General features: G+C 45.5%; 1 protein-coding gene across 6 annotated transcripts in view; it reads right to left on the minus strand.

The window, feature by feature from the left end:
- Positions 1-13943, minus strand: part of STK38 (serine/threonine kinase 38) — a 94914-nt gene that overhangs the window by 50364 nt on the left and 30607 nt on the right. For 2 of the 6 annotated variants that reach the window (XM_055264347.2, XM_063632310.1), the window contains exon 1: positions 5477-5751. The exons of 2 other annotated variants lie outside the window; for them this stretch is intronic. The gene's annotated coding sequence lies outside the window, so the exon portion shown is untranslated. Of the gene's footprint in view, positions 1-5476; positions 5793-13943 lie in introns of those variants that run through there. 2 more of the 6 variants (XM_055264342.2, XM_055264341.2) reach the window with 2 other exon arrangements.

Below are 13943 nucleotides of genomic sequence, written 5' to 3' on the forward strand. Positions count from 1 at the left end.
ACCAATACGCCCAGCTAATTTTTTGTATTTTTAGTAGAGACGGGATTTCACCATGTTAACCAGGATGGTCTCAAACTCCTGACCTCATGATCCGCCCACCTCAGCCTCCCAAAGTGCTGGGATAACAGGCGTGAGCCACCGTGCCCGGCCCACAAATATATCTTTAAAACATGTTAGTGCAAGTGCATACTGCATTTTTAAAAAGAGAACAAGATCACAATACCATATAGGTAAATTAAGAATATACAGTAAACCACACGCCTGTAATCCCGGCTTCCTGGGAGGCCAAGACAGAGGTCTGCCTGAGTCCCCAAGTTTAAGACTAGCCTGGGCCGGGCGCGGTGGCTCACGCTTGTAATCCCAGCACTTTGGGAGGCCGACGCAGGCGAATCACGAGGTCAGGAGATCGAGACCACGGTGACACCACGTCTCTACTAAAAAATACAAAAAAATTAGCCAGGCATGGTGGCGGGCGCCTGTAGTCCCAGCTACTCAGAGAGGATGAGGCAGGAGAATGGCGTGAACCCGGGAGGCGGAGCTTGCAGTGACCCGAGATCGCGCCACTGCACTCCAGCCTGGGCGACAGAGGGAGTCTCTGTCTCAAAAAAAAAAAAAAAAAAAAGATTTTAAGTCTTAAAATAAAGGGAACAATATGACAAAAAACCTGAATCACAATTCTAATGGTAGAAGCAGCAATACCTTAAAAACAAGAGATCTTAATTTCCTCATTTTACACAAGAAAAAAACACCACCAATGGGTTTAGATAAGTTATAGAATATTTTTTCCCTAATTTTAAAATATTGTTTTCAACCAGGAGTGTGGCGCACACCCAGTAGTCCCAGCTACTCCAGAGGCTGAGGCCGAATTGCTTGAACTGGGAGGCAGAGGTTGCAATGAGCTGAGATAGCGCCACTGCACTTCAGACTGGGCTACACAGCGAGAACTCAGTCTCAAAAATAAATAATAAAATAAAATCAGCTGAGCGCGGTGGCTCACACCTGTAATCCCAGCACTTTGGGAGGCCAAGGCAGGCGAATCACCTGAGGCCAGGAGTTGGGAGACTAGCCTGACCAACACAGTGAAACCCCATCTCTACTAAAAATACAAAAATTAGCTGGGCGTGGTGGCAGGCGCCTGTAATCCCAGCTACTCGGGAGGCTGAGGCAGTAGAATCGCTTGAACTCGGGAGGCAGAGGTTGCAGTGAGCCGAGATCATGCCATTGCACTCCACCTGGGCAACAGAGCAAGACTCCGTCTCAAAAAAATAAACAAACAAAATAAAATCTCGTTTTCCTCCAGATACTATCACACTTGGCCAAATTGTTCACTAACATTGACACACTGACTTGCTCCAGCATCGGCAATAGCGCTCAATTTTTTTTTTTTTTTTTTTTTGAGATGAAGTCTCGCTCTGTCACCCAGGCTGGAGTGCAGTGGCGCGATCTCAGCTCACTGCAAGCTCCACCTCCCAGGTTCATGCCATTCTCCTGCCTCAGCCTCCCGAGTAGCTGGGACTACAGGCACCCGCCACCACGCCCGGCTAATTTTTTCTATTTTTTAGTAGAGACGGGGTTTCACCATGTTAGCCAGGATGGTCTCGATCTCCTGACCTCAAGATCCGCCCACTTCAGCCTCCCAAAGTGCTGGGATTATAGGCGTGAGCCACTATGCCCGGCCAATAGTGTTCAATATTTTATTCTTACCATTCCTGCCTCTCACATGATCTACTTCTCTGTCTCTTCATCCTAATATAAAGCTGAGTAAAAATTAGGAGAGGCTGAACACTGTGGTTCATGCCTGTAATCCCATCACTTTGTGAGGGTGAGGCAGAGAGATCATTTGAGCCCAGGAGTTCACGAGTCCAGGAGTTCAAGACCAGCCTGGGCAACATAGCAAGACCCTGTCTCTACTACCCCCCACAGCTGTGGCAAAAAAGAATCATGAGAGACGAAGGGCCATTTTTCTTTTTTTGGAGATGGAGTCTCGCTCTGTCGCCCAGGCTGGAGTGCAGTGGCACAATCTCGGCACACTGCAACCTCCGCCTCCTGGGTTCAAGCAATTCTCCTGCCTCAGCCTCCTAAGTAGTTGGGACTACAGGGACATGCCATCACCCCCAGCTAATTTTTAGTAGAGACGGGGTTTCGCTATGTTGGCCAGGCTGGTCTTGAACTCCTGACCTCAGATGATCCGACTGCCTGGGCCTCCCAAAGTGCTGGGATTACAGGCATGAGCCACTGCACCCAGCCAAGGACCATTTTCAAAGATAGTGCATTTTAAGAAAAGTTTTCAGGTTTTCCCCCTTAATATTTAGTAGCTTTTTAAGATTGTTTTGTGGATTAAACTAAGGCTTATAAAACACTTGTTCAAAAAAGCCTTAAAATTATTTAAAAAGCAATTATTTAAAAAGATACTCAGACAAAAATCACATAAATAATTCCTTCAGAGCAGAGATTCAAAACTAAGGCTCTACTTGAGAGTCAAACATTTTGACTCATCATGTGCCAAAAAGATCAGTAAAAACAAATTTAAGACACTGCGTTAAGAGCTACCTTACTATAAAATATCACATTATTTTTTATGGGGAAGTTTCAACTAATACCAAAGCAAACTCAAATGTTTTACAGTATCACTAAAGGAATTTAAAAAAAAAAAAAAAAAAAACCTCTGTTTGGTTTGTGAAGCTTGGGTGTGGTTCCTTATTTGTCAGCCTGTACCCCCTCCACCCACAATGAAAACCACATGCACTCTAAGTGTGTTTGGTGAAGAAATTTAAAAACCAGATCTAAAAACATGTCAAAAGCAAGTGAGAGTTTTGTACTTCCTTGTCTGAAAATTCCTGAAGAAACTGCATACATGTAGTTACATTTTAACAACTGAAATTACTTCAACATAAAAATGTAACAATTTGCCAGGGCACTGGTGCACCCCTGTAATCCCAGCACTTTGGGAGGGAGAGGCAGCAGATTGCTTGAAACCAGCCTGTGCAACATGGCAAAACCCCCATCGCTACAAAAAAATACAAAAAATTGGCCAGGTGTGGTAGCGCACACCTGTAGTCCCAGCTACTCAGGAGGCTGAGGTGGGAGTATTGCTTGAGCTGGAGAGGCAGAGGTTTCAGTGAGTTCGGCTTGTGCCACTGCACGCCAGCCTGGGACAGAGCAAGACCCTGTCTTAAAAACAACAACAACAACAACAACAACAAACAAAACACAACAATCTGCTAGTATTTAACCCTAAGGCAAACAGTGCCTTCCCTATAACAGGCAGTTAACAAATGTAAGTTGAGCAAGTTAATGATTTTTAGTTCTCAACAAAGCTAAAGGATAAAGACGGCCAGACACGGTGGCTCATGCCTGTAATCCCAGCACTTTGGGAGGCCGAGGCAGGTGGATCACCTAAAGTCAGGAGTTGGAGACTAGCTTGGCCAACATGGTGAAAGCCCGTCTCTACTAAAAACACACAAAAAATTAGCTGGGCATGGTGGTGTGCACCTGTAATCCCAGCTACTTGGGAGGCTGAGGCAGGAGAATCCCTTGAACCCTGGAGGCACAGGTTGCAGTGAGCCAAGATCACACCACTGCACTCTAGCCTGGGTGATAGAGTGAGACTCCGTCTCAAAAAAAAAAAAAAAAAAGAATAAAGACTACATTTACACTGATGGATATATCAAAAATGTTTTGACTAATTTAAGTAGCTGGCTGGCATTACTACCTAAACTTTTAAAAAGATTGAAAGGACATTCAATGAACTCAAAGATGCTCAAATATTAGACCAACAAATTCTTAAGCACAGTGTTTTTCAACTTTTAGAGTTTCTAATACAATGATAAAGATTGCACTCTCCTTCTCTTTGACCTTTCTTTAAACCCTCCTCCACTTCCTCTATTGTAATATAAAAAATGTAGCCTAATTCTAATATCCTTTAATCAAAAGATGTCATTAATATTGCCCTATAGCAATTCATAGGTTTACTGGGTCAACCAACTTTTCTTAAGACAGGACTATCCATCAGGCTTTCCATAATTCAAGCCTTCCTGCCCTGACCTAGAAGCCATTGGAGGCCTTTGCCCTATTTGTTTCATTCTTCAACTCTGAAGAATTAGGAAATAATAGGTGGCTGAGGAATTCTTCAAAGTTTTAAAAAATTAACAAAAGGAATTGATCCTCATAAAAGTCAGGTGTAAGGCCTGCAAACTCAAAAGGAAGTCAAATGAAAACCATTATGTGATTCAATCTATATGGTTATGCCTGGCTAACTGATTGACGTTACAATGGTACTCTGTCATCACTATACATAACCCTCTCTCAACAATATGGACTTTATTTCTTTGCGACTGACAATCCATTATCTTTCATTTGGACGATTCAACATTAGAGCTAAGATTATTGCTTAAATCGCATGTCTAATCTCTCCCACTGAACTGTAAATCCTACTGAACTGTAATCTCTACCTACACTTAGAAAGCAAGCACCATGTCTTATACTTGTTTTAATATTTTTCCCCCATTTCATGCACAGTGCTACGCACTTAGCACCTTAAGAAAGATTAACTAGGAAAAATACTCATTTTTGATGTCCATTCCTAGGAGTTTATGTGTGATGGGGGATAGGGCTGCGACATGAAATGGTTTGCTATAGCGTTCTCTCCTCTTGGGAGGAAGCTGGTATCTAACGTTTAGGGTGGGGAGGAGAGCGTGTTATCGTGGTGGTGGTTGTTTTATGTTTAGGGAAACCAAATATACTGCCTGGTTAATTCAGAGGCAGGGTGAGCTCAAAGGGTGGAGACACTCAGGGTCTACTTCGCTCCAACCCTCCTCGGTGCATTTCAAACAACAAGTTTCTCTCCGAGTCTTTTAGTCGTTTCAGAATGAACTGAGAGATCTGGTCTCTCTGCCGGCCGTTCTGCCCGCTTTCTGACACAGACTTTCCTCTAAGCCCTTATCGACTTTTTCCTCTGGCTGTTGCTTTTCCACTCTCTCAAGAATTTTCCCTGCCTTTTCCTGTGATTTTAAGCTTATCTGAAGCCCAATATCCTAAGACTAACGGAGAAAGGAGCCGACTCAAAGATACCACACCCCAAGGGGGGCTTTCGACATCTCTGCCTCGACCACAGTTCACAGACCCCAGAAGAAGGAAAAGGAGATAAAAACTGGTGATGACCGAGATCCCTGAGGGACTGACTGGTGGCAGGGAGCAGACAAAGGTGGCAACACGGAAAGGAGAGCCTGGCTCCCGCTCCAACTGCAAAAGGAGAAAGAGAAAGGATGGGATGGAAAAATGTGGAGAGCGCCAACAAGGGGCACCTGGAGACGGGGGAAGAAGGGAGTTAAGGAGAGGGGCGGAGAGAGGCCGAGAGGCTGAGAGGTCAGGGCTTGAAAGAGGGCGCCGAGGAGAAAGCCCAAGGAGTCGGAGGTTGGGGAAGGAGGAGATAAAGGAAAAACCCAGGATGGAAAGACGGCGGCAGCAAGCAACTCACCAGAGCCCCGGGAGAGGCAGGGCTGGGGACGGCGGAGAGCCGCAGACGCCCCTCGGCCAGTAGTCTCGACGTGAGGGCTGGCGAAGCCCCGGCGGCCGCAGCCAACGAGCCAAACACGGGAGGGGACGCGTGAGGGACTCTGAGACAGGGGGCGACAGGCGGTTACGGGCGAGGACAACAGGAAGCGCTCCAACTGCCGGAAAAGACGGGAGCGCTGAGAGGCCAAGGCAGCGCGGTCCCCCGCCGCAGAGACGGGCTGGCGCGGCAGCCCGGGGCCGAGACTGCGCCTGCGCGACTTCCCGTGCGGCCGGGAGTGCGGAACTGCGCGTGCGTGGCCCCGCCCTGCCCCTCCCTTCATCCCTTGCCCGGGGCAGGCTGGACCTGGGTGAGGCCAGATGGGTGCGTGTGGGGCGGTCTCCAAGAAGGCTGGGCTGAGGGAGAAGTTCCCTTGTTTTCTTTTGTTTTACTTTTTACTTCGAAATAATTATGGACTCACAAGAAGTTGCAAAATTAATACATACAGGTTCCCTATACCATCACCCACTCAGCTTACCTCAACGTTTTTCTTAAGATACAACATTCTCAAAGCCAGGAAATTGACATTGGCACAATACAATTAACTAAACCAATACAATTAACTTCATTACAGACCATACTCGGATTTAACCTGTTTGGCATGCAGTCACGTGCGTGTGTGTGAGTGTGTGTGTAGTTCTATGAAATGTTATCACTGTATAGTTCCCGCCCACCCCCCTACCCCGTGTAGAACAGGTCTGCTGGAGCCCTTGGCCCCCCTCCTCTTCCTTAAAGTAAGGACCTTACCTGTGATAAGGTGAGTTCTCATAGGTTTGGGAGGTTACCCAGAGGGCGACCCAGTGTGGACAGAAGAACGTGCTTTTCAAGGCCACCCAACTCTTATTATGTACTACTTTTGGGGGTAAAGAGGTCCCAAGTTTAATAGCCTTTGGGCACTCCTCGTTTCTTGAGAATGGAGCACAACGCCCTCAACTACAAAGTGTCAGTCTCCTGGAAACTAAGATGAATGAGACATGGTCCCTGACTGCCTGCAAAGGGGCCATCTAGGGAGAGAAGGAAGCATGTGCTGCGAGTCATTCATTCATTTCATCTTCAAAGCCCAGTTTCCTTTTGTCTAGCCTCTCACAAAAATCACTTCTCGCCAGGCGCGGTGGCTCGTGCCTGTAATTCCAGCACTTTGGGAGGTCCAGGTAGGAGGATCGCTTGAGCCCAGGAGTTTGAGACCAATCTGGGCAACATAAGGAGACTCCACCTCTAAAAAAATTTTTGTAATTGGCTGGCATGGTGGCACGTGCCTGTGGTCCCACCTACTGGGGAGGCTGAAGCAGGAGGATTGATTGAGCCCAGGAGTTCAGGGCTGCTATGAGCCATAATCATGACACTGCACGCCAGCCTGGGCAACGGAGGGAGACCCTGTCTCAATCAATCACTACATACATATCAGTCAATCACTTCGCCTTTCATTCTCTCTGCCCAGAGGCCCTTCTCCCCAAATGCCTGTTGTCAAAGTCCTACTCATCCTTAAACTTTTAATAATAGTCCAAGATGTTTGCATAATGCTTTACAGTTTACAAACAACTTTCACTTATTTAATCTCACTTGGTCCTCACTTTGGCAGTGACACACGAGGTTTTCCAGATAAAGTAATTGACACTCAGAGAAGCTAAGTGACTTGTCTGAATTCCCACGGCTAGTAAGCCAAGTAGCCAAGAGGGGAACCCCATTTTTTTGTCTGCAAATCCAATGTTCTTTCTCCTCTTCCCTTTCCTTCCTCCAAAGCCCAGCTCAAACTTTATCTTCCTCCTGGAGCTTTCCCAGTTTCAGAAGAGGAATTTCACTCTCTCTTCTCTTATATATATGTTTTTTGGGCGGGCGGGGGGGGTTGGTTTTGTTTTGTTTTTTTGAGACAGAGTCTCGCTCTGTCGCTAGGCTGGAGTGTAGTGGCATGATCTTGGCTCACTGCAACCTCCACCTCCCGGGCTCAAGCGATTCTCCTGCCTCAGCCTCCTGAGTAGCTGGGATTACAGGACTACAGGCACGTGCCACCATGCGCAGCTAATTTTTTTCTTCTGCTGCTTCTTTTTTTTTTTTTTTTTTTTTTTGAGATGGAGTCTTGCTCTGTTGCCCAGGCAGGAGTGCAGGGACGTGATCTCGGCTCACTGCAAGCTCCGCCTCCCGGGTTCATGCCATTCTCCTGCCTCAGCCTCCCGAGTAGCTGGGACTACAGGCGCCCGCCACCATGCCTGGCAAATTTTTTGTATTTTTAGTAGAGACGGGGTTTCACCGTGTTAGCCAGGATGGTCTCGATCTCCTGACCTCGTGATCCACCTGCCTCGGCCTCCCAAAGTGCTGGGATTACAGGCGTGAGCCACCGCGCCCGGCCCTTTTTTTGTATTTTTACTAGAGATGGGGTTTCACCATGTTGGCCAGGATGCTCTCGATCTCTTGACCTCGTGATCTGCCCACCTCCGCCTCCCAAAGTCCTGGGATTACAGGCGTGAGCCACCGCATCCGGCCCTCTCCTCCTATATTAATTTATCTGTACCACAACTCAAATAGGCACTAAAGTTTTCCTCAAAACAGCCCAGCCAAATTATGCTGCTTTTTCTGTAGGAACCCAAAAGGTGACATTTTACCAAGATTCCAATAACTGTAATGGACATTTGTCATTCTTTTTGGCCACTCAAGCATCTGAATCCCTTTCCTATCACCACCACCAAAACTGAAATCACTTATACCCATCCCAAACTGTGAGTTGGAAATTACAATGATCTGACCTGCATAATTCTGATGTTGTCACATCCCCGTGGTTTGTTTGTTTGTTTGTTTTTTGAGACAGGATCTCAGTCTGTCACCCAGGCTGGAGAGCAGCGGCACAATCATAGCTCACTGCAGCCTCAAACTCCTGGGCTCAAGCAATCCTCCTACCTCAGCCCTGTGAGTAGCTGGGACCAAAGGTGCGCAGGACCTTGCTTGGCTAGTTTTTTAATTTTTTGTAGAGTCAGTTTGCCCAGGCTGGTCTCAAACTCCTGTTCTCAGGTGATCCTCCTACCTCAGCCTCCCAATGTGCTGGGATTACAGGCATGAACCACCTTACACAGTGAGTCGAGCTTTATTTTAAATTTTGATGTTTTGTTCATCATGGATTTTTTGCATTAATTTTGATTTTTGAAAAGCATTGCATTAAAATAGCCTTTATCTTGATTACTGAGTTTTTTGTGCCCAAGGTGAGTGTCTTGCTCACCTGCTCAACTCATCCGTTCTTTGTCTCAAGGGAATCACCTGCCTCTCCTTTATCAAGCTGACCTATGATTGCTTCACCAGCCAAAACTGAGCCACTTGGAAAGAACCACAACTCTTTTTAAAAACAGGCATCTTACCCCTTAGCAGTGTGTGCCCCACCCATTGGGGCAGTGGCATCAATTGCCTCTGAATATTCCTTTCATAAGAAGACGGGAACTATGCTTGGGTGCCTGCTAGCCCAGTGCCTTTCAAACTGTAACATGCACATAAATCTCCTGGGATTTGGTTAAAGTGCAGATCTGGCTAAAGTCTGGTGCAGAGCTGAGATACTGCATTTCAAACAAGCCCCCAGATGATGCTATCACTGCTGGTCCATGTGCTACACTTAGAGTAGCAAGGAACTTGAACAAATATCCAAGTGAAAAGTAAGAAGGAGAAAGTGCTCATAATCCAGCAGCCATAGGTCCCAACCAAGGCCAAGACTAGAGTGAAGCATGTGAGGGCATAACATTTAAGAAGACACTCACTTTCAGGTTCTACTCCTGCATTTGCAGAACCCTGAGAGTGAGGGCAGCCTTACATTGAGTGTCCTAGGAACCTTGCTTGCCTTAGCCTACTCCCACCCTGGTAACATAACCACCAAGTAACATTTTGATGAGTATTCCTCCAGACTATCTTTTTCTTTTTTTTTTTTTTTTTTTTTTGTTCTGAGACAGGGTCTCGCTCTGTCACCTAGGCTGGAGTGCAGAGGCGCGATAACAGCTCACCGCAGCCTTGACCTCCTGAGCTCAAGCAATCCGCCTGCCTCAGCTTCCCAAAGTGCTGGGATTACAGGTGTGAGACACTGCACCTGGCCTTGAGACCAGTGTGCATGAGTGTGTGTGTGTGTTTTGTTTTGTTTTGTTTTGTTTTTGAGACAGAATCTCGCTCTGTCACCCAGGCTGGAGTGCACTGATGTGATCTTGGGTCACTGCAACCTCCGCCTCCCGGCTTCAAGAGAATTCTCCTACCTCAGCCTCCCGAGTAGCTGGGATTACAGGCGTGCACCACTACGCTTGGCTAATTTCTGTAGTTTTAGTAGAGAGGAGATTTCGCCATATTGGCCAGGCTGGTTTCAAACTGCTGACCTCAAGTGATCCATCCGCCTCGGCCTCCCAAAGTGCTGGGATTACAGGCATGAGCCACCGCACCCGGCTGTGTGTGTGTATTTTAAAAGAGTCTCACTGTGTTGCCCAGGCTGGAGTGTAGTGACACAATCATGGCTCACTGCAGCCTCAACCTCCCAGGCTCAAGTGATTCTCCTGCCTCAGCCTTCCAAATAGCTGGTCTACAGACATGTACCGCCGCACCTGGCTAATTTTTAAATTTTTTGAAGAGATGGGGTCTTCCTATGATGCCCATGCTGGACTCTAACTCCTGGGTTCAAGTAATCCTCCCACCTTGGCCTCTGAAAGTGCTGGGATTACAGACATGAGCCACTGTGTCTAGCTGAGACTACTTTCTAATACACATATAAACGCATGAAATCATAGTATGTATGCTTATATTGTATGTAATTATATCTACACATATGTGGTATTATACTGTTATTTGTTCATTTATATCTAAATTGTGATGTTTTAAATCTTCAAGCTCTATTTAATCTCACAAATTCATTTAATCTTGTTCCTCTAAAATATGCCCAGTGGCTTCTCTGAGTGGAGGAATTGTGAGTGGTTATATTTTCTTCTTTATACTTTTCTGTACTTTCCAAATTTTCTATACTGGACCCCATAACCTTTTAATTAAGTTTTCATTTTTATCAAAGTAATACATGTACAGACTTGAAAAAGATTAAATGATCTACAAGACTCATAATGATAAACAGCAATTCCTTGCCCCACCCACTCCCACCAGATTCACTCAGCAGAAGCAGATGCTTTACAAGCTTTTAGTTGTTGTTCTGCCATTTATCTCCTTGTTTTGAAATAACATTGCTATTTCTTAAGTTTTTATTTTTAAATCTTTTTAATTTCCTCAGTTAAGATGAGGATTTAACTCACTTACACCACTTCTTCTACCACTGCCATCCCTCTTAAATCGATAGTCAGTGTTTACAATTGAGTCAGATCATCTTCATGTATCACTTTTTGTTTTCCCTGGAGTTAACAATAGCTTCAGTTTTTTCTCCTACATAATTTCATTTTTAAATAGCTATCACTGACTTCTCTGCAACCTCTTTGTCAAAACTGAAGAAATGTTCTCAGGTTATGGTCAAACTCACAATTCGTTATCAGCTCCATTTTTTTCTCCCTGGAGCTCTCTGTATTAGTCAGGGTTATCCAGAGAAACAGAATCACAGGGCTATATAGAAATTATGTAGAGAATATATAGAGATACAGAGATTTGTTTTGGAATTGTTAAGGAATTGGCTCATGCAATTGTGGGGGGTGGAAAGTCTGAAATTTGCAGGGCAGTCTGCAAACTAAAAAGAGTTGATGTTGCAGTTTTAAGTCTGAAATCCACAGGGTAGGCCAGCAGTCTAGAAACTCAGCTGGGATTTCTATGTTGCCATCTTGAGATAGAATTTCTTCTTCCTCAGGAAACCTCAGTTTTTGCTCTTAAGGCCTTCAACTGATGGGGTGAGGCCCACCCACAGTATGACGGGTAATCTGCTTAATTTAAGTTCAAATGAGGACAGATGCAGTGGCTCATGCCTGTAATCCCAGCACTTTGGGAGGCCGAGGTGGGCAGATCACTTGAGGTCAGGAGTTCGAGATCAGCCTGGCCAACATGACAAAACCCCATCTCTACTAAAAATACAAAAATTAGCCAGGTGTGGTGGCACATGCCTGTAATCCCAGCTACTCAGGAGGCTGAGGCAAGAGACTTGCTTGAACCCAGGGGCGGAGGTTGCAGTGAGCAGAGATCATTCTAAGCTGGGTGACAGAGCAAGACTCCCTCTCAAAAAAAAAAATTAAATAAAGTCAAATGATTATAAATGTTAATCACATATAAAATATACCTTCACAACAACATCTACACTAGCGTTTGACCTAACAATTGAGCATCATAGCCTAACAAATTTGACACATGAAATTAACCACCCTCTGTCCTCCTAAATAATCCCTCCCCAACCATGTTTTGTTTTGTTTTGTTTTCTCTTTAGTGTCCCCACCTCCTACTTAATTTCATGGCCCTCCCTTTATTTATCAAACATAACTTTCAGCAGGTACACCTAAGTAAATTAAGACAACCTGCCATCTGGGCAAGGTGGCTTACACCTGTAATCCTAGCACTTTGGGAGGCCAAGGCGGGAGGACTGCTAGAGCTCAAGAGTTCGAGACCAGCCTGGGCAACATGGCAAAAGCCCATCTCTATGAAAAATGCCAAAAAAAAAAAAGGATGAGAGTGGTGGCTCAAGCCTGTAATTCCAGCACTTTAGGAGGCTGAGGCGGGGGATCACTTGAGGTTAGGAGTTTGAAACCAGCCTGGCCAACACGGTGAAACCCTGTCTCTACTAAAAATACAAAAATTAGCCGGGCATGGTGGCACACGCCTGTAATGCCAGCTACTTGGGAGGCTGAGGCAGGAGAATCGCTTGAACCCAGGAGGCAGAGGCTGCAATGAGCTGAGATTGCGCCACTGCACTCCAGCCTGGGTGACAGAGCTAGACTCCATCTCAAAAAAAAAAAAAAAAAAAAATTAGCTGGGCGTGGTGGTGCACGCCTGTAGTCCCAGCTAATTTGGGGGCTGAGGTTGGAGGATGGCTTGAGCCTGGGAGGTCAAGGCTGCAGTGAGCTGAGATTGCACCAGTGCGCTCCACCCTGGGTGACAAAGTAAGACCCTGTCTCAAAAAAAAAAAGACAACCCATCAGGGAATTGCGCTAGGGTAGACAAAGTGTTAAAAAAAACCAATTGGGGCCAGGCACAGAGGCTCATGCCTGTAATCTCAGCATTTTGGAAGGCTGAGACGGGCGAATCACGAGGTCAGGATATCGAGACCATCCTAGCTAACACAGTGAAACTCCGTCTCTACTAAAAATACAAAAAAATTTAGCCGGGCCTGGTGGCTGGCGCCTATAGTCCCAGCTGTGCGGGAGGCTGAGGCAGAAGAATTGCTCGAACCCGGGAGGTGGAGGTTGCAGTGAACCGAGATTGCGCCACAGCACTCCAGGCTGGGTGACAGAGCGAGACTCCCCATCTGAAAAGAATAAGTTAATTTAAAAAAAAAAAAATCCCACAAGGTGGATGGGAGAGTCAGTGGGCACATCCTCCACCCCAATCCAGCTGCCTCCTCACCTCCATTTATTTCCCACTGTTCTAGGAAACACTGTTCTAGGAGGGAGAGCGCTGAGCCCAGGCGGTATATATACTCCAGAGTAACTGCCAGTGACCAAGCCTGGCCAGGAGAAAAAGAATTTATTTGCAGCTCAAGCCCTTCAGGGAAGCACTAGTATAATTAGCTGGGCCTGCAACAGCTGTCTGGCTGGTCATTTTTATCCTGATGCTTGAACTACAAGCCTGGAAACCTCCAAGTAAAGAAAGCACTAAATGCAAAGATAGCATTTCATGCTGTTTCTTGGTTTCACACTTGGAGTATAGCAACCCAAAACACAGTGAGAGCTTTGACTATATGTTTGTGCCTGCTTAGAGATTTTTTTTACTTTCTTTAAACTGAATGCTTAAAAATGGGACGAAAATAATTGAGAAGTCTTAAGAGATACACATTTTAAATTAATTTTTTCCAAATGACAGTGTGTGTATGTTGTGATGAGTCAATGTTTCTTTGGGAATTGAGGGTGAAAAATCTCGAAAACTAATAAAGGAAGTGAAGTGTGTCAGGTTCAGTGCCCAAATGACACATAACATTTCCCACCTACCCACTGGGGATTGCAGATATTAGGAGGGAGGGAATATATATATATACATATGTATATATATGTACACACACACACACACACACATATATATATAAATATATATACACACACACATATATATATATATGCAAATGTAGACTGAAGGCCTTGGGGGGAAGGAAAGAGAATTATAATTTCTGAATAAAAATTATAGTTCTGAAAAATTCTGAAAGCCAGAAGTGAAAGGGATAAAATGCCCATTGACCTAATTGTGCTTAGATGGGAACCTCCCTGTAAAACAGAGTTTCCGAGGCTCCCACTGTTGAAAGAAAACTGGTGGGGTGGAG

Source organism: Symphalangus syndactylus, chromosome 23, assembly GCF_028878055.3.
Source record: "Symphalangus syndactylus isolate Jambi chromosome 23, NHGRI_mSymSyn1-v2.1_pri, whole genome shotgun sequence".
Taxonomy (NCBI): Eukaryota; Metazoa; Chordata; class Mammalia; order Primates; family Hylobatidae; genus Symphalangus; species Symphalangus syndactylus.